Raw genomic sequence first — 18,715 nt, 5'->3', positions numbered from 1 at the left:
CATGGCTTTGTGAGTGGGAAACTGTGTTTTACACACTGGATTGACTCTTTGAGGAGGTGGCCAAGAGATGGAAAGTCAACGTTGGCCACATGGACTTCAGCAAAGCATTTAACTGGGTTAGAAGGGATGTAGAACATCTAGTCAAGAGGAAGAAGGAAGCTTATTTAAGGTTGAGGAAGCAAGGGTCAGACAGGTTCCGAGAGGGTAACATGGAGCAGCACGACGGCACAGTGGTTAGCACTGCTACCCCATAGCACCACGGACTCCATTTCGGTTCCAGCCTCAGGCGACTGTCTGTGTGGAGTTTGCCCATTCTCCCTGTGTCTGCGTGTGGTTCCCCTAGGTATTCCAGTTTTGCCCACAGCCCAAGGATGTGCATGTCAGGTGACTCAGCCAAGCTAAATTACCCATAGTGTTCACGGATGTGTAGGTTTGGCGAATTAGCCAGGACAAATGGAGAGAATTAGGTTGGGAGAATGGTTCTGGTTGGTGTACAGTTTGGAGGGTTGATATGGAGGCATTGGGCCAAATGGCCTGTTTCCACAATGTAGGGACTCTCTGAAGGTACCAGGAAGGAACTGATTAATGGACTTAGGACAGCTATAAGGGGGCATGAAAAAGCATTATTGGGAAGGATTAAGGAAAACCGTAAGGCATTCTCCACTTATGTGAGGAACAAGAGTATGGCCAGAGTGGGGGTAGTGCCGATCAGGATAGTGGAGGGAACTTGTACCTGAAGTCGGAGGAGGTAGGGGATTTCCTTAATGCATACTGTGCTTCAGTATTCACTCCTGAGAGGGACCTTTGTTATTTGTGAGGACAGCGTGAAACAGGCTGATATATGTGAACAGGTTGATGTTAAGAATGAGGATGTGCTGAGTATTGTGTAAAACATAAGGATAGATAAGTCTATTGGACCAGACGGGATGTGTCCAAAGTTACTACACGAAATGAGGGAAGAGATTGCTGTGCACTTGGCAATGACCTTTGTGCCCTCACTGACCACTGAGTTGTACCAGATGGTTGGAGGGCGGCAAATGTTATTCCCTTGTTCAGGAAAGGGAATATGGATAACGCTGGGAATTTCAGACCTGTCAGTCTTATGTCTGTGGTGTGCAGATTATTGGAGAGGACTCTGAGACAGGATTTATAATTCCTTGGAAAACCATAGTTTGATTAGAGGTAGTCAGCATGGCTTTGTAAGGGGCAGGTCATGCCTTACAAATCTTATTGAGTCCTTTGTCAATGTGACAAATCACTTTTATGGCTCATTCAGAAAGTATAGAGACATGGGATACAGGGAAACCTGTCTATCTGGATACAGAATTCCTGGCTCATAAAAGATCGAGGGTGATGATGAATGCAAAGCACTCACCCTGCAGCTCAGTGTCCAGTGGTTTTCTGTAGGGAGAGGTTACAGGACCCTCTGCTCTTTGTGGTTTTATAAATGACTTGGATGTGTGAGTGGAAAAGTGGGTTAGTAAGTTTGGCAATGACACGAAGGTTGGTGGAATGGCTGAGAATGTGGAGGGCTATTGTAGGTTGCAGCTGGGCAATGACAGAATGCAGAGCTGGGCTGCGAAGTGGCAGATGGAGTTGAATCTGCAAAAATATGAAGTCATTCATTTTGGAAGACTGAATTTGAATGCATAATGCAGGGTTAAAGGTAGGATCCTTGGCAGTGTGGAGGAACTGAGGGATCTTGGGTTCCAAGCCCATAGATCCCTGAAAGTTGCCACACAAGCTGATCGGCTTGTTAAGCAGGAATATATTGTGCTGGATTTCATTAGCTGGGGGATTGAGTTTTTAAGCCATGAAGTTATGATGCAACTCTGTAGAGCCCTGGTTAGATCCCACTTGGAATATTGTGTTCAGTTCTGGACCCCTCATTACATGATGGATGTGGAAGCTTTAGGGAGGGTAAAGAGGTGATTTACCAGGATGCTGCCTGTACTGGAGAGCATGTCTTATGAAGAAAGGTTGAGGGAGCTAAGGCTTTTCTCATTGGAGTAAAGAAGGCTGAGGGGTGACTTGGTAGAGGTGAACACGATGATGAGAGGCAAAGAGAGAGTGAATAGTGAGAGCCATTTTTTACCCTGACATAAACAGCTATTACAAGGGGGTATAATTTTCAGGTGATTCTCGGATGATTAAGGGGAGTTTTCAGAGGTAGGTTCGTTACATAATGAGTGGTGGGTGAGTGGAATGCATTGCCAGTGGTGGCAGTAAAATTAGATGCATGAGGGACATTTAATATACTTCTGGATAGGCACATGGATGATAATAAAATGAAGGGTACGTCGGTTAGTTTGATCATACAGTCGGATTAAGGGTTGGCATGGCATCATGGCCGAAGGGTCTTGTGCTGTACTGTTCTGTGTTCTGTGTCTGTATGGTAAACTGGGTAATAAGCTCAGATCAATGTAAACGGATATGGCATTCAGGAGGAGCGTGGGAACTGGTTACAAAATTGGGCTTGATGGTAGGAGACAGAGGGTGATGAGAGACATTTTGTTTTTCTCACCGGAGGCATGTGATCAGCGGTGTAGTGGGCCACTGTTGTTTGTCATTTGGATAAATGGTTTGGATGGGAATATTGGTTTTGTGGTAAGTAAGTTTTCTGTGTGGCACTGAAATTGCTGGTAAAGTGGACAGTGAAGAAGGTTATCTGTGATACAACAGGATGAACAGTACTGCTGGGATAGTGGGCTGAAGAATAGCAGATGGAGTTTAATTAGATAAATGTAAAATGTTCCATTTTGGTGAAACAAACCAGGGTGGGACTTGTCCAGTTAATGTTCGGGCCCTGGGTAGTGATGTCAGTCAGAGACCCAGGGATGCAGGTAGACAGTTCTTTGAGTGTGGTGTCACAGGTAGACAGGCTGGTGAAGCAGGCGTTTGGGATGGTTACCTTCATTGGTCAGAGCATTGAAAGTAGGAGAAGGATGTCATTTGTATCTGTACAAGGCATTGGCAAGACCACCATGAAACCATTGTTGATCAGCAGGAAGAACTCATTAGATTCACTTACCACCTTTACTGAAGGACATCTGACATTCTAACCTGGTCTGGCCTCCACGTGAATCCAGATCCACAGCAATATAGCCGACCCTGATCTGCCCTCTGGGCAATTAGCAGTGGGGGCAAAGAATACTGGTCCAATCAGTGACCCCCACATCCCATGCATGAATAAATAAAAAATTATATGTCCCTCCCTACCTCTGCAAACCCCTCCAGCTGCAGCAATCCGTACTGGCTTTGTAACACCGTTCAGGCCCTGAACACTCTCTGTAACACTCTCACCACCTCCAGCACCTTCACCTCTCCCTGTTCGTATCGTGTCATTAAGCCCTGACAATTATTCCCCTTCCCACCGCCTTCTTCCTGCTAGCAGACCCGCTGCAATCCCTTTTAAACATACTCGTAAAACACTCTTTCACTTCAGGATTTTAAGTACTTTGTAGTGATCTTCTAAGCCTCATAATCTAATATGATCCATTTTGTCCTTAATGAGGGATGGGAGGAAATTTCTTGCTGAAGTTTTGTCTATTTCAATCGAATGTTCTTTTGTTAAATATTTTACACTGTTCCTTCAAATGTTTTCCACTGTTCATTTACAGACACATATTTCAGTCTGTTTCGCCTCTTTACCTTGGTCAGTTCTCATCTCAAACCCATGTAATTGGCTGTTTTTGTTTCTAGTTGTAGCTTGTCCTTTCTGTGATTCACTTTAAAGCTATATATTTCTTTAAACTGCACTTTCTCATAATTTCCCAGAGGATCTCGCCGGGTGACATTACTTATTCACTAAGTTTCATCACACAACGGTCGCTCTGAGATAGTTATGTCCCTCGCCAGTTGCACAATGTGTTATTCAAAGAAACACTGAAAAAAAATTCTGAACTCCTCTTCCAATATTGCTCTTGTCAGTGTGAATGTCCCAGATTTTGGGAATATTGAAATTTCCCAAAATTATCACAATGCTTTTATTAAAAATTCTAATTGATTCCTGTTTATTGCAGTGATGAGCAATGAAATGCTGTTCGGTGGCTAAAACTGTCCTGCTGCTTGTGTTCTTGGCAAGTAGTAGCCAGAATTTACATTCAGACTGACTGTACTTCATGGTCTGCGGCCAAATGCTTTCTCTGTAATGCCTTTGTTATCCATTATTGTTAGCGTTACCCATTTTGCCTGAGTTTGCACAAGGTTGTGAACCATTGAATATTTGTGTTCCACCTTTTGTTCACCCTGGAACCATGTCTCACTGTTATCTAAATCTCTTTTATCTCTGTGTCACAAATCCATTCTACCCTATTGCAGAGACTTTGTCCATTCCAAATAAAACATAACTTTCTCTTCCCCACAATTTCCTGTCACAAACCGATTCACTGATGTACAGTTTTAACTAAACTTTTTCCCATCCCGTTCCTTTCTGCTTGTCTTCAGGCACATCTCCATGCTGTACCATTGCTTCATCTTTTCTATTTGGATTTGGAAAGCTCCTTTCACCTGAACCCTGTCCCTGCATCCTCTCAGTCAGTTTACAGTCCTGTCTATAAACCTACCGACATGATTGGCCAGGACACTGGTCCCAGCACATTTCCAGGGGAACCCAGTGCAACGGGATTGTTTTTATTAACTCATGGGATATTGGTATCTCTGTCTGATCTGCCTTTCTTTCCCAGCCCTAGCTTCCCTTGAACTGAGTAACTTGCTCGGCCATTTCAGAGGGTCATTGAGAGACAAACACTTTGCTGTGAGTATTTTGTGCAGACTACGTGAGGATAGGCAGATGTCCTTCTCGAAATGACAAATGCTTGTATTTTTTGTACATCAGCAATTGTCTCATATTTATTTATGGATTATTAATTATTATCTTTAAAAGTATTGTTTTCAAATTCCCCCATTTCTGATGGTGGGATTCAAACATGTCTCCCCTGAACATTAGCTGAGGTTTTAAATACATGCTCTAGCAATAATACCATCACTTCGCCTGCTCACTGGTTGCTCCTTCCTGAACAGTTATACCATCATGAAGCAGAACCCCTTCTTCCCACACAATTGATTGATTCTGAGACCTTCCGACACGATTGTTTGAGCCTGATACCTTCCAGCACTCTGGTGATATCACACAGTATCTCTCTCCATGTGGTATCCCTCACTGTGTGGATCTAATTGCTGCCTCTGTCAATTCCCCTAGCTCTTATAGTTACTTCAGATCCTGAGTCAACAGAATTCTCCACTCCAGAGAGACGCAGCAAGGATGGAGTCTGGGATTTTCCAGATCTCTGTTTTACTCAGGACCATTCTCCATGTGTAACTCTCACTACATCAGTATAAATTCCAATTCTGTCTATTTGTCTGTCTCCTGTAGGTACTCAGGAAGGTCCTGACTCAATAGATTTCACAGCTGCTGGGTGTCTCGTCCATCACCACATTGAAGATGGTTTGTCAGCCAGAGAGACCATGGGCAGGGAGATCTGGAGCCTTCAATAAATCCTGCAGTGAGGTAAGATCACTCAACGTGCACAGAGCAGAGAGCAATGAGAGGGCTCCATATATCGGCTAACAAGACATGACATAGATACAGTGCTGGAGGGGGAGTAGAGTACAGACAAACCTCAGGCTTAATCACCACCCCTGCTGTAAGTTTTGTTGTACTCAGACAGTACCGGAAGTGTCACAGTTACCAATCCAGGCCTGTGCTGTCTTAGTGAGCATCAGTGCAACAGAGGGGAAAGCAGGCTTCCCAAGAGAGGGTGGGAATGCTGCCTGGGATTTCTCTTCTGTATTTCCCTCTCCAGAATTGTATCTATAGCATGTCGCATGGACCGGTGTCTTCAATAATTTTTAACTCCTATAACAGTTCCTGACCCTGTAACCTCCTCCCTTCCCTATAGTCCGTCCACATATTTGAAATGTACTGCATTCCAGCCTACCATCCCTATCTCTGTAACTTGCTTCAGTGTCTACAACATGCCTTATCTCGGTCGTCTCCTCCTCAAATGACACAGTCATGCAGCACGGAAACAGAACCTTTGCTTTGATCCAACTAGTCGATGCTGAACACGGTTCCTGAACGAGTCGCGTTTCCCGATAATTGGCCCGTATCCCTTCAAACCTTCTCCTCTCCATGTATCCACCCAAATGTCTTTTCCATGTTGTCATTATGCTTCTCTCCATCACTTCCCCTGGCAGCTCATTCAATGCTCTCTGTGAAAAATGTTCTCCTCTGATCCCTTTTAAGCCTTCCCTCTCCCACCTCAAATTTCTGCCCTCTAGTTATGGACTCCTCTACCCTGGGGTAGAGACCTTCACTATTCACCTTACCTGTACCCCTCATGGTTTTATAATACTTTATAAGGTCACCCCTCAGCCACCTACACCCAATGGAAATACGAAGGACAATGATATAAATATTTCTGCTCGTGTCCCTGCCACTACTTTGCTACAATGTTCTGGGATACAGTTGTTCAGGACCTTGGGCTTTTTCTACATTTGTGTTCTAAGACCTCCAGCACCATCTCTCCTGTAATGGGGACTCTCTACAAGCCATCACTGTTTCTTTCCCTTTGTTTCCTAGTCTTTGTCCACAGTACGTTCTGACATGAAATATTCATTTAGGGTCTCGCCCATCACCTGAGGGGCCTTATTGTCTCTCTAGTTGTTTTTTTGTACTTGTATGCTGTATAATTTCCTTGCATTCTCCTTAACCTTATCTGCCAAAACTATCTCATTCCCACTGTTGTGCTTTCCAGCTTATCCACCTGTCCTTGGAAGTCAAACCCTCCAGTATCAGTAACATCTTCATTAATCTTTGCTCCGTGTACAGTTTCAGAAAATGCTTCCTAAATCGGGAAAATCAGGATTCTACCCAGTACTCCAACTGGGGACCCAGCAATGTCTTGTCCAGCCGTACCATGATGTACCAGCTCAATGCTCTGACCCCATGAGGGCAAGTGTACCTAATCCGCTTTCACCATCCTGTTCACCTGTGACACCACTGACAAGGAACAATGTCACTGCACCCCTTGGTCTCACTGTCTGTTCGACAGCATTGAACAGGGCCCTACCATTAACAGTATTAGTCATCCCGGTTTTGTCTTAACAAAATCCATTAATTAAAATCCATCTTTCATTCCTTGACCCACTTGTCCAGTTGATCAAGAGCCTCTTCGATAACTGTCTTCACTCCCCACTGTAACACTTATTTTGTTTACTAACGATGATTCCTATATTCTCGTTTATGTAAATAATGCACATGTGGGTCAAGCACCTATCCTTGTGGCACACCGCTGGTCAGAGCTTCCAGTCCACACAACAACTCTCTCCCACTACCCTCTGTCTCTTACTGTCAAGCCCATTTTGTGTCCATTTGTCTCGCTCTCCCTGATTCCATGTGATCTAACCTTATTAACCAGTGCACCACGCTAAACCCTGTCAAAGGCCTTGCTGAAGTCAGGATAGACAATGTCTACTGCTCTGTCTTCATCTATCTTCTTAATCACCTCTTCGCAAACTCAATCAAGTTTGCGAGACACTACTTTGTACACACAAAGCTGTGCTGACTATCCCTAATAAATCCTTGCCTTTCCAAATGTATGTAACTCCTGCCCTACAGAATCGCTTCCAACAACATTCGCACCACTGACATCAACTAATTGGTCTTTTGGCCCCTGGATTTCCCTCGCAGCCTTTCTTAAATACTGACACAGCATTAGTCACCCTCCAGACTCCCAGCTCAATATCTGTAGCTGTCTTTGATCGAAATATCTCTCTAAGGGGCCCCGCAATTTTGTTCCCTAACTCCCCTCCCCCCCCCCCCTCCCGCCCCCAAATGTCATGGGATATACCTGATTAGTTCCGAGAGAGTTGTCTACTTTTTATGCGTTTTAATACTTTCAGCACCTCCTGTTCGCCAATGTGGACTCTTGTGAAGACATCACTGTTTATTTCCCTGACTTCCCCAGAGTTTCTCCACAGTAAGTTCTGACGTGACATTTATGTTCAAACTGATAGAATTGTGGTAATTCTGCCACAGTGCTCCCCGACAGACACTTCAGTCCCAGTCCCTACTTTTGTTTCCCAAGGGGAGGTCAGGTTTTATCCCTTTCTGCAGTCAGGCCATTTCCATATTGACTGAGACAGTTTTCTTGAACATCCTGAACGAATTCTTCCTATCTAAGCTGTATACATTATGGCAGTCCCAGTCTAGTTATGGAAAGTTAAAATCCCCGACCATTACAACCCTATTATTCTTAGATATCTGAGATCTCCTGATATATTTGCTGCTCTATTCCCCGTTGACTATTGGAGGCCTGTACTACAGTCATATCAAAGTGATGACTCATTCTTATTTCTCAGTTCCACTAAGAGAATTTCACTGGGCGATCCCCAGGCAAACCCTCTCTAAGTGCTGCAGTGATTTTTTTCACTAATCAAGAACTCCACTCTCCCTCCACTTTTGTTTCCTGTTCTGTCCTTCCTCTAGCATCTGTCCCTGGAACATTGAGCTGCTGGTCCTGTCCCTCCCTCAGCTGTTGTTCTGTAATACCTGTGATATTTCAGTCCCGTGTTCCCATCCATGCCATGCGCTCATCTGCCTTATCTGTCAGGCCTTTTACATCAAAGTAAGTGCAGTTTTATTGATCGGTTTTCCCTCATTGCCTGCTCTGCTCTTGCCTGCCTTATCGATTGAAATGACTCTTTGAAATTCAGTCCCAACCTCAGCCTTCAGACTCTAGCCTGAGACCATCCCCCTCACTGTGGACAACACCCTCACCCTTCATGTCATCTGTAAACCTTCTGCTATCACATCCAACTCATGAATGTACATAATAAACAGCGATGGTTCCTGCACAGATCCCTGTGGTACACCCGCTGGACAAAGGCTTTCAATCACAAAACCAACCCTCCACCAATTGCGGAGCCAATTTACCAACGTACCTTGGATCCCATGGGATCTTCCCTTTAGGACCAGCCTTCCATGTGGGACCTTGTCAAAGGCCTTAATGAACTCCAAGGAACCCACATCATCTGCACTGCCCTCATCAATATTTTTAATCGTAATTTCAAAGAAAACTCCACTGAATTCATCAGACAGGATCTTCCTTTGCCAAATCCGTGCTGACTATCCCTAATTGCTTCCTGCCTTTCCAGTTATTGATTCAAACTGTCCCTCAGAATTGTTCCCAATAATCTCCCTCCCCCTGCTGTCAGACTGTCTGCTCTGTAATTACCTGGCCTATCCTTTGGGTCCAGTGACCACAACTGTCTTCGTTTTAACATTGTTATGGAAAAAGATTAGACAGATTGACAGATTACGGTGTGAAATTGGAGCAGGGCCAGATTTGGGGCCATTAGGCAGGATCGAGCAGAGGTAGATTGGGTGAATTAAAAATCACACAACACCAGGTTATAGTCCAACTGGTTTATTTTGAAGCACTAGCTTTCGAAGCGCAGATGATCATCCTAAAAGATGAAAGGCTGAAACTAAATGTGTTTGATATTACATTCCATGACACTGCTATCCTGTTGCTATAAATTCTGAGCCCTATGATTGTCCTCCACAACCACCTGATGAACACACAGTGCTCTGAAACCTAGTGCCTCCGAATAAACCTGCTGGACTGGAACCTGGTGTTGTGTGATTTTAAACATTGTCCACCCCATTCCAACAACGTCTCCTCCACATTATGATTACAATCGATTGGGCAAGTCTGTTTGAAGGAAAAGGAATGACTGACAAATGGGAGGCTTTTAAAAGTGTGATCTCAGGAATCCAAGGCCAGTGTGTTTGAGTGAAGGGAAAATCTGGCAGGTTCAGAGATCCCTGGCTGATGAGAGATCTTGAGGCTCTGTTCAGGAAAAAGAAAGCAGCATACATTGACTTTAAGCTATTTGTATCTTTTTCCAGTCCGAAAGATACAATCAATCTGTGGAAACCGTACAATCCTCTCAGGTCCGTGCAGCACTCCTGATCTGTAGAACTCACTCCAATGCCTGTGACTATCTGATTCACTTCCGAAAAGACTCACTATATGTGTAACATCCTCCCGTGGCTATCTCCTACCCTGTCAATGCAAGCTGTTCCAGTCTCTCCATCTCGCCACTCATCTCCATAACCTTCTCCAGCTCTTACACCCCTATCTGTGGAAACGTCACCCTCCCCGACAACCCATCCCAATTTGACAAAACTGCAGGAGGTTACTAATGCTCCCTTATCCGTGAAACTGTCTCTAACCAAAATTACTGTCCTTTCCTCCTGGTAAAAAATGTCCGACTCCACATCCTCTATATCGAAATAACCTGCAGAACTTTATTCTTTCTTTAACTATAAACATCTTCACTCGCGACTGCACTCCACATAGCTGTGTGTTCTTCTAATCTATAAAACCGTCTTGATTTCTATAAGCTGCTCCATTCACCAAAACCACTGCTGTCTGTGTGAAACTCCCCATCCTACCAACATCCTTCACCTGTAAACTGCTCCATCCCTTCCAATCTCCCCATCTCCATGAACACCTGTAGGCCCTACTTTCGAGGAGCTATGGACCTGCATTCCCTCGGACATTACCAGGATCTGATCAGGTGTACCCTTGAACTCTGTGGGAAGCTAGGGAAGTGATTGCTGGGCCCCTTGCTGAAATATTTGTATCATCGATAGTCCCAGGTGAGATGCCAGAAGACTGGAGGTTGGCTAGTGTGGTGCCACTATTTAAACAAGATGGTAAGGAAAAGCCAGGGAACTACAGACCGGTTCGCCTGACATCAGTGGTGGGCACGTTCAAGGAGGGAATCATGATTTGCATGTATTTGGAAAGGCAGTGTCTAATTAGGGATAGTCAGCATTGCTTTTTGTGTGGGAAATCATGTCTCAAGAAATTGAATTGAGGTTTTTGAAGAAATAACAAAAAGGATTGATGAGAGCAGAGCAGTCAATGTGAGCGATATGGACTTGAGTAAGGTGTTCGCAAAGTTTCCACATGGGAAATTGGTGAGCAAGGTTAAATCTCAGGGAATACAGGGAAAACCAGCCATTTGGTTCCAGAACTGGTTTGAAGCTAGAAGACAGAGGGTGGTGATGGTGTTTTTCAGACTGGAGACGTGTAACCAGTGGAGTACCACAAGGATCGGTGCTGGATCCACTATTTTTGTTATTTATATAAATGATTTGGATGTGAACATAGGAAGTGTAGTTAGTAAGTTTGCAGATGACACCAAAATTGGAGGTGTTATGATAGCGAAGAATGTTACCTCAGATCTGGATCGGGTGGGTCAATGGGCTGAGGTGTGGTAGATGGAGTTTAATTTAGATAAATGTGAGGTGCTGCATTTTGAGAAAGCGAATCCCAGCAGGACTTATGCACTTAATGGTATGTTCCTGGGGAGTGTTGCTGAACAAAGAAACTTTGGAGTGCAGGTTCATGGCTCCTTGAAAGTGGAGTTGCAGGTAGATAGGATAGTGAAGAAGGTGTTTGGTATGTTTGCGTTTACTGATCAGAGCATTGAGTAGAGGAGTTAGGACGTCACGTTCTGGCTGTACAGGACATTGGATAAGTCACTTTTGGAATATTGCGTGCAATACTTGTCTCCTTCCTATCGGAAGGATGTTGTGTAAATTTAAAGGTTTCAGAAAAGATTTACAAGGATGTTGCCAGGATTGGAAGATTTGAGCTACAGCAAGAGGTTAAATGGGCTGGGGTATTTGAGGCTGATGGGTGACCATACAGAGATTTATAAAATCATGAGAGGCATGGATAGGTTTAACAAAGAAGGGCTTTTCCCTGAGGTAGTGGAGTCCACAACTGAACAGCCTAGCTTCAGGGTGAGAGGAGAAAGATACAAAAGGCAGAGGGTGATGCATGTATGGAATGAACTGCCAGAGGAAGTGGTGGAGACTAGTACAATTATTGCATTTAAAAGGCATCTGGATAGGTATACGAACAGGAAGGGTTGAGGGGGTTTTGGGCCAAGTGTTGGCAAATAAGATGATATTATGTTAGGATATGTGGGTGGCGTGTACGAGTTGGACACCGAAGGCCCTGTTTCTGTGCTGTACATCTCTATGACTGTAAATGTTTTCCACTGTCCATTACCAGTCACACACTTCCCTGTTTCCCCTGTTTACCTTGGCCAGTTCCCCTCTCAAATACATATCAATGGCTTTGGTTGTGATTGTAGGATGTGCTTTATGGTCACTTTAAAGTTCTTCATCTCTTTGAATTCCACTATACCACAATTTCCCAGACGATATCTCAGTGTGACATTACTTCTTCACTCAACTTCATCACCCAATGATCGATCTGAGACAGTCACATCCCTGGCCATTTACTCAATGTGTTGTTCAAAGAAACACTGACACAACCATTCGGAGAGGAGTTCGGAGAATATCATTTTAGACAAAGATGGAAGTCTCCCAAAATTATCACAGTGCCTTTGCATTACACAAGAATTCATTGGAATGTGTAACAGTGTTGAGCAATGAAATATTGTTAGGCAGCCTAAAAACTGTTCTCTCCTGCTTGTGTTTTTGACATGCATTCCTCATAATCTGCATTCACACTGATTCAGCTGCATCATCTGAGGCCAAATGCTTTCTCTGTAATGCCTTTGTTACCCATTACTGTCAGGGCTACCCATCCTGCACTCCCTGACACCCCTCAAGGATGTGTACAATAGAATATTTATGTTCCACCTTTTGTTTCTCCTGTAACCACATTTTTCTGGTGACCGAATATTATTTAATCTGTGTCACAAGTCTATTATCTTAATGCAGATGCTTCGTCTATTCCAAAGAAAGAATATTGAAACTAACTTTTTCCCAGAATTGCCTGTCACAGCCTAATTCACTGATGTAAAGATATAGTTAAACTCTGTCCCATCCTGTTCCTTTCTGCTTGTCTTCAGCCACATTCCCATGCTGTTCCGATGCTTCACTTTTTCTCTTTGGATTTGGAAAGCTCCTTTCACCTGAACTTTTCTCCGCATTCTCTCTGTCAGTTTAAAGCCCTGTCCATAAACCAACTGACACGATTGGCCAGGACACTGCTCCCAGCATGGTTGTTTTCAATTCACTCGTGAGATGTTGCTGTCTCTTTCTGGCCAGCATTTCATGTCCACCTCCAAGCTGCACTTGAGCTGAGTTGCTTGCCAGGTCATTTCAGGGGGCAGTGGAGAATCAGACGCGTTGCTCTGCGTCTGGAGTCACATGTAGGCCAGACCTGCTGTCGATAACCGATTTCCTTCCTTAAAGGCTATTAAGCAGTTAGATGGGTTTAGCTGACACCGGCATTAAATTCTGGATGAACAGTCTGGTGAGAATAACGTGAGGTCATCAGCTGTCCCACTCGTAGTTCACCCGTCACTGAGTACTGATCCCCGTGCACCATGAATCGAAACCCTTTCACCATGACCGTTGTTTGATCCTGACACTTTCCTGCACTCTGGTGATAGCACTCATTATCTCTCCATGTGGTATCCCTCACTGTGTGGATCTAATTGCTGCCTTTGTCAGCTTCTCTCACTCTTGCAGCTGGTCTGAGATCCTGAGCCAAAATAATCCTCTGATCAACAATAGCACAGACCAGGGACAGAGACTAGGATTTTTGTGATCTCTGCTGGACTCAGTTCTACTCTACATGAGCTGAAAATGTGTTGCTGGAAAAGCGCAGCGAGTCAGGTAGCATCCAGAGAACAGGAGAATCGACGTTTCGGGCATAAGCCCTTCTTCAGGAATCTCCTGTTCCCTGGATGCTGCCTGACCTGCTGCGCTTTTCCAGCAACACATTTTCAGCTCTGATCTCCAGCATCTGCAGTCCTCACTTTCTCCTACTCTATATGAGCCATCCTCACTGCATCAGTCTAATTTTCCTTTCTGTCTATTTCTCTCTCATGCAGGTAATCAGGAGGTTGCTAAATCCTGTCTCTTTCATCACCTCGTTGAAGATGCTTGGTTAGCCAGAGAGAGATGGAGAGCGAGGTCTGGAGCCTTCAGTAAATCCTGCAGCCGGTAAGATCACTCACAGTAAACAGCACATGGAGGAGTTTGTGGCTTTCTGTATTCAGACACGGAAGACAAGACATAGATACAGAGCTGGGCAATGAACAGCAACATTCTAGGCTTCATTCCCACCATCGAGTAACGGTCCTGCTTTCACCTTTGCTGTACTGGTCCTCACTGAGACAGCACAGAAGTCCCAAGCATCAATCCTGGCCCATATTGTAGTAGTGATCTCTGTAATATCCTCCAGTCCCGATGATCCTTCCTCTGTTTGGAAGCTTCTCTCGTCCACACAATGCCCTCTGTTTCTGTCAGGTTCTCCAATCCCTAGCACCCTAATCCCAAAACTTCGCCAGTGGATACTAAATTCCTTCATCCCTGTAAACCCCACAGTCTTGTCTGTCCCTGTGAGCCCCTCCTAACAACACCACTCTCTATGTCAATGCATTTGCCTTAAACCTCTCCATCTGTCCCTATCTGGGTAAACTTCTCCAGCTCCTACAACCCTTCCTTTCTGTGAAAAAATCAGAACTTCCTTATCGTTCTCCAAACCTTCAGTCTTAATCTATATAAACTTCACCCTGTCCCCACCAACCCGCCTGACCACAGGAACCTCTTCCAATTTGTACAACCCTCCCCATCTGTGTAACTGTCTCCATACCAGTAACATGGCATTCTCCATTGCCTTCCTATCTATGTAGTCTTCCTGAACCTGGAAGCTTTCTTATATCTGTGAACGTGTTCAGTCGCTACAACCTTCCATATCTCTGTTAGTACACACAATAATCTTCTCCCTGAAACACCCCCTGTTTGTGCCTCTCAGTCTGCCTGCCTCTCCTTTTATCCATCCCTATCCCTATCTCCAGAAGCTAATCCAGCTCCCTCTAGCTCTATAAATTCCTCCAATTACCCAAACCCCTTTGACCTTCTGACATTCTTGACAAGATGTAACTCTGTTTAACGCTAATATCCTCGAGCTACTGTAAGCCTCCATATCTCCTGTAATCTGTACCATTATTTTCAACCCCCACCCCCACACCCCCCCCCCCACACCCCCTCCCCCCCACTGCTGAGGAATGACTCCCTGCATTCGACATAAGGGAGATGGAATGACAGTGAACAGATATGATGGAACCATCATTCCGGAGATGTAGCTGCAGAATGACCATCGCTGGGAAGGGAATATTGAAGGATTGTTGGGATCGAGGCAGGCTAGGCAAAAAGGCAACAAGGTGTGAAGAAAGGATGAGGTTAGTGCAGTAATGAAATTGCCACGTGGAACTGAAGTCAAAATTTGGAGGCGATTTGGATGGAGCTGGGAATGAACAAACAGCAGCAATCATTGGGCGGAATTCTTTTATAGGGACCAACCAGTGATAGGAATGCAAATATGGCTACAGTCAGGACACTGAATATACTTGTAGCAAGGGCAGTACAGTATCTGTGTGTGACAGTGGTCTCCATCCGCACGAGATAACTAATGAGTATCAGTGCTAGGATCCTGGATTGTATACTAGATGGTTTTCAATAACGTCATTGAACAGACAGAGATTGGAGGGATATGGACCATGTGGGGGCAGATGGCATGTGTTGAGAATATCATCATGGTCGACACAGCCATGGTGGGCCGAAGGGCCTATTGCTGTGCTGTACTTTCTAATTTCCTACTTTCCAGCATCTACCTGATCAAAGCTCTTCTGAATCTTGAATCTTACATTCACTTTTTCTCTCATGTTTTCTAAACTTCAATGGGTTCAACCTCAACCTACTCCATCCCTTATTGGGAAATTCATCCATTCCCAGGACCAACCAAGGGACCCTTCTCTGACCTGCCTCCAATATAAGCATATCTTTTCTTCGGGCACTCACACTGTTCATAGTATTCTGGGTGTGGTCTGACTTATATCTCGTATAGTTTTAGCAAGACCTTCCTATTTTTAGGCTCCATTCCCTTTGTAATAAGTCGCAGCATTTGATTAGTCTTCTCTATTACCTGATGACTCTGTAAGCTACCTTTTTCAGATTGATAAACAAGAACTCCCTCAACCCTTTCTGCTGCCTGTCTGAAACCAAATAGTGTTAGCCTGACAGTAAGTCAGGAGCATGCTGAAAGGAGTGAGAAAAGACCTATCAATAAAAAAATAACTGAAACCTTAGAAACACATTTTATAAAGGAGAATGTGTTTTTGAGCCTGTTGGATTTGTTGGTGTGAATGTGAATGGCAGAATAGCTAAGGGTGTGGGGATGTGGTGGTATGGGGGAAATGTACTATATGAATTTTCAGAAGCCTTGATGCACGTTTCAGTAAGGTCTAAAGAATAACTTGGAAGAGAATAGGGCCCCTTCAATATCAATAAGGTCGCCTATGTGTGGAACCTGAGGAGATGGGTGAGATCTTAAACAAAAAAAAAATCTTGTCTGAATTTACTATGTAGAAAGACATGGAGGATCGGGAGCTTGAGGCAATAAATAGTGATGTCTTGGAAAGAATCCTCAACAGAGAAGAGAAAGTGCTGGAATCTTAAAACAAATAAAGGTAGAGCAATCCTCAGTAGCTCATTAGGTTTATTCTAGAACACTGTGGGAAGCTAGGGAAGAGATTGCAGTGTCGCGAACAGAGATATTTATATTATCAACAGACACAGTGAGGTGCCGGAAGACTGGAGGGTGGTTAATGCTGTAAGGGCTGCAGTGAAAAGCCAGGAAATTACAGTCCAGTGAGCCCAGTGCTGGGTAAGTTGTTGGAGGAGGTTTTGAGAGAAAGGAGCTACATATATTTGGAAAGGCAAAGGCTGATTAGAGATAGTCAGCATGGCTTTGTGAGTGGGAAACCGTGTTTCACAAACCGAATTGACTCTTCGAAGAGGTGGCCAAGAGATAGATGAAGGCGGAGCAGTCAATATTGTCTACATGGACTTCAGCAAAGCTTTTGATTAGGTTCCAAGGGATGTACGATATCTCGTCCAGAGGAACAACGACGCTTCCATAAGGTTGAGGACACTAGGATCGTTAGATCTCTATAGGGTTACATGGGGGCGGCACGATGGCTCAGTGGTTAGCATGGCTGCCTTATAGCACCAGTGACCCGCTTTCAATTCCAGTCCCAGGCGATTGTCTGTGTGGAGTTTACACGTTCTCCCCATGTCTGCGTGGGGTTCCTCCAGGTGCCCCAGGTTCCACCCACCGTTCAGAGATGTGTAGATTAGGTGATTCAGCCATGCTATATTACCCAGTGTTCAGGGAAGTGCAGGATTGACACATTAGTCAGGGTAAATGGAGAGTAATAGGGTGGGGGAATGGTTTTCGGCGGGATGTTCTTCAGAAGGTCCATATGGAGTTGTTGGGCCAAATGGCCTGTTTCCACACTCTGGAGACTCTCTGAAGGTAGCCAGGAAAGAACTGAAAAATTGACTTAGGACAGCTAGAATGGGACATGCAAAAGCTTTTTTGGGAAAGATTAAGGAAAACCGTAAGGCATTCTCCACTTATGTGAGGAACAAGAGGATGGTCAGAGTGAGGGTAGGGCCGGTCAGGGATATTGGAGGGAACATGCGCCTGGAGTGACAGGGGTTAGGGAAGATCCTTAATGCATACTGTGCTTCAGTATTCACTACTGTGAGGCACCTTGTCATTTGTGAGGACAGCGTGAAAAGGACTGATATATATAAACAGGTGGATGCTAAGAAGGAGGATGTGCTAAGATTTGTGTAAAACATAAAGATAGATAAGTCTGTTGGACCAGACGGGATATGCCCAAAGTTACTACAGGAAACGATTGCTGCACCTTTGGTACCAGATGATTGGAGGGTAGCAAATGTTACTTCCTTGTTCAAGAAAGGGAATAGGGATAATCCTGGGAATTACAGACTTCACTTTCTTATGTCTGTGGTATTCAATTTATTGGAGAGGACTCTGAGAGACTGGATTTATGACTCTGTAGAAAACTATAGTTTGATTAGAGATAGTCAGCGTGGCTTTGTAAGGGACAGGTCTCTCCCTCACAAATCTTATTGAATCCTTTGTGGCTCATTCAGAAAGTACAGAGGCATGGGATACAGGAAACCTGTCTGGATACAGAATTCCTGGCTCATGGAAGACAGAGGATGGTGATAGATGAGAAGCATTCAGTATGGACCTCGGTGAACAGTGGTGTTCTGCAGGTATCAGTTGAAGGACCTCTGCTATTTGTGTTTTTTTATAAACGATTCGGATGTGGGTGTGGAAGAATGGGTTAGTAATTTTGTCAATGACATGGAGGTTGGTGGAGTGGTGGATAGTGTGGAGGTCTGTTGTAGGTTGCAGCAGGGTATTGACAGGATGCAGAGCTGGACTGAGAATTGGCAGATGGAGCTCAATCTGGAAAAGTGTGAAATGATTCATTTTGGAAGGCCGAACTTGAATGCAGAATACAGGGTTAAAGGCAGAATACTTGGCTGTGTTGTGGAACAGAGGGATCTTGGGTTCCACGTCCATCGATCCCTCAAAGTTGCCACCCAAGCTGATAGGGTTGTAATGAAGGAATATGTTGTGTTGGCTTTCAGTTGATGGGGGATTGAGTTTTATAGCAGTGAAGTTATTCTGCAACTCTATAGAGCCCGAGTTAGACCCCACTTGTGATGTTATGTTCAGTTCTCATCCCCTCATTACAGGAAGGCAGTGGAAGCTTAGGGACGGTAAATTGGAGATTTACCAGGATGCTGCCTGTGCTGGAG

At 44.5% G+C, this 18,715-nt stretch overlaps 1 long non-coding RNA gene across 2 annotated transcripts in view; it reads left to right on the top strand.

Moving 5' to 3' along the window:
* The window catches only part of LOC148135876 (uncharacterized), a 52,707-nt gene that overhangs the window by 22,099 nt on the left and 11,893 nt on the right, over window positions 1–18,715 (top strand). The window contains exons 3-5 of one of the 2 annotated variants that reach the window (XR_015754915.1): window positions 4,686–4,756; window positions 5,375–5,509; window positions 13,900–14,011. This is a non-coding gene — a long non-coding RNA (uncharacterized LOC148135876). The remainder of the gene's footprint in view (window positions 1–4,685; window positions 4,757–5,374; window positions 5,510–13,899; window positions 14,012–18,715) is intronic. The other variant, XR_015754914.1, reaches the window with a different exon arrangement.

The sequence above is a fragment of the Chiloscyllium plagiosum genome, unplaced genomic scaffold (genome assembly GCF_037043375.1).
Source record: "Chiloscyllium plagiosum isolate Xiang-an unplaced genomic scaffold, Cpla_swu_hap1 HiC_scaffold_48, whole genome shotgun sequence".
In the NCBI taxonomy this organism is placed as follows: Eukaryota; Metazoa; Chordata; class Chondrichthyes; order Orectolobiformes; family Hemiscylliidae; genus Chiloscyllium; species Chiloscyllium plagiosum.
The sequence above is the reverse complement of the archived record's forward strand: the minus strand, read 5'-3'. Positions and strand labels throughout refer to the sequence as shown.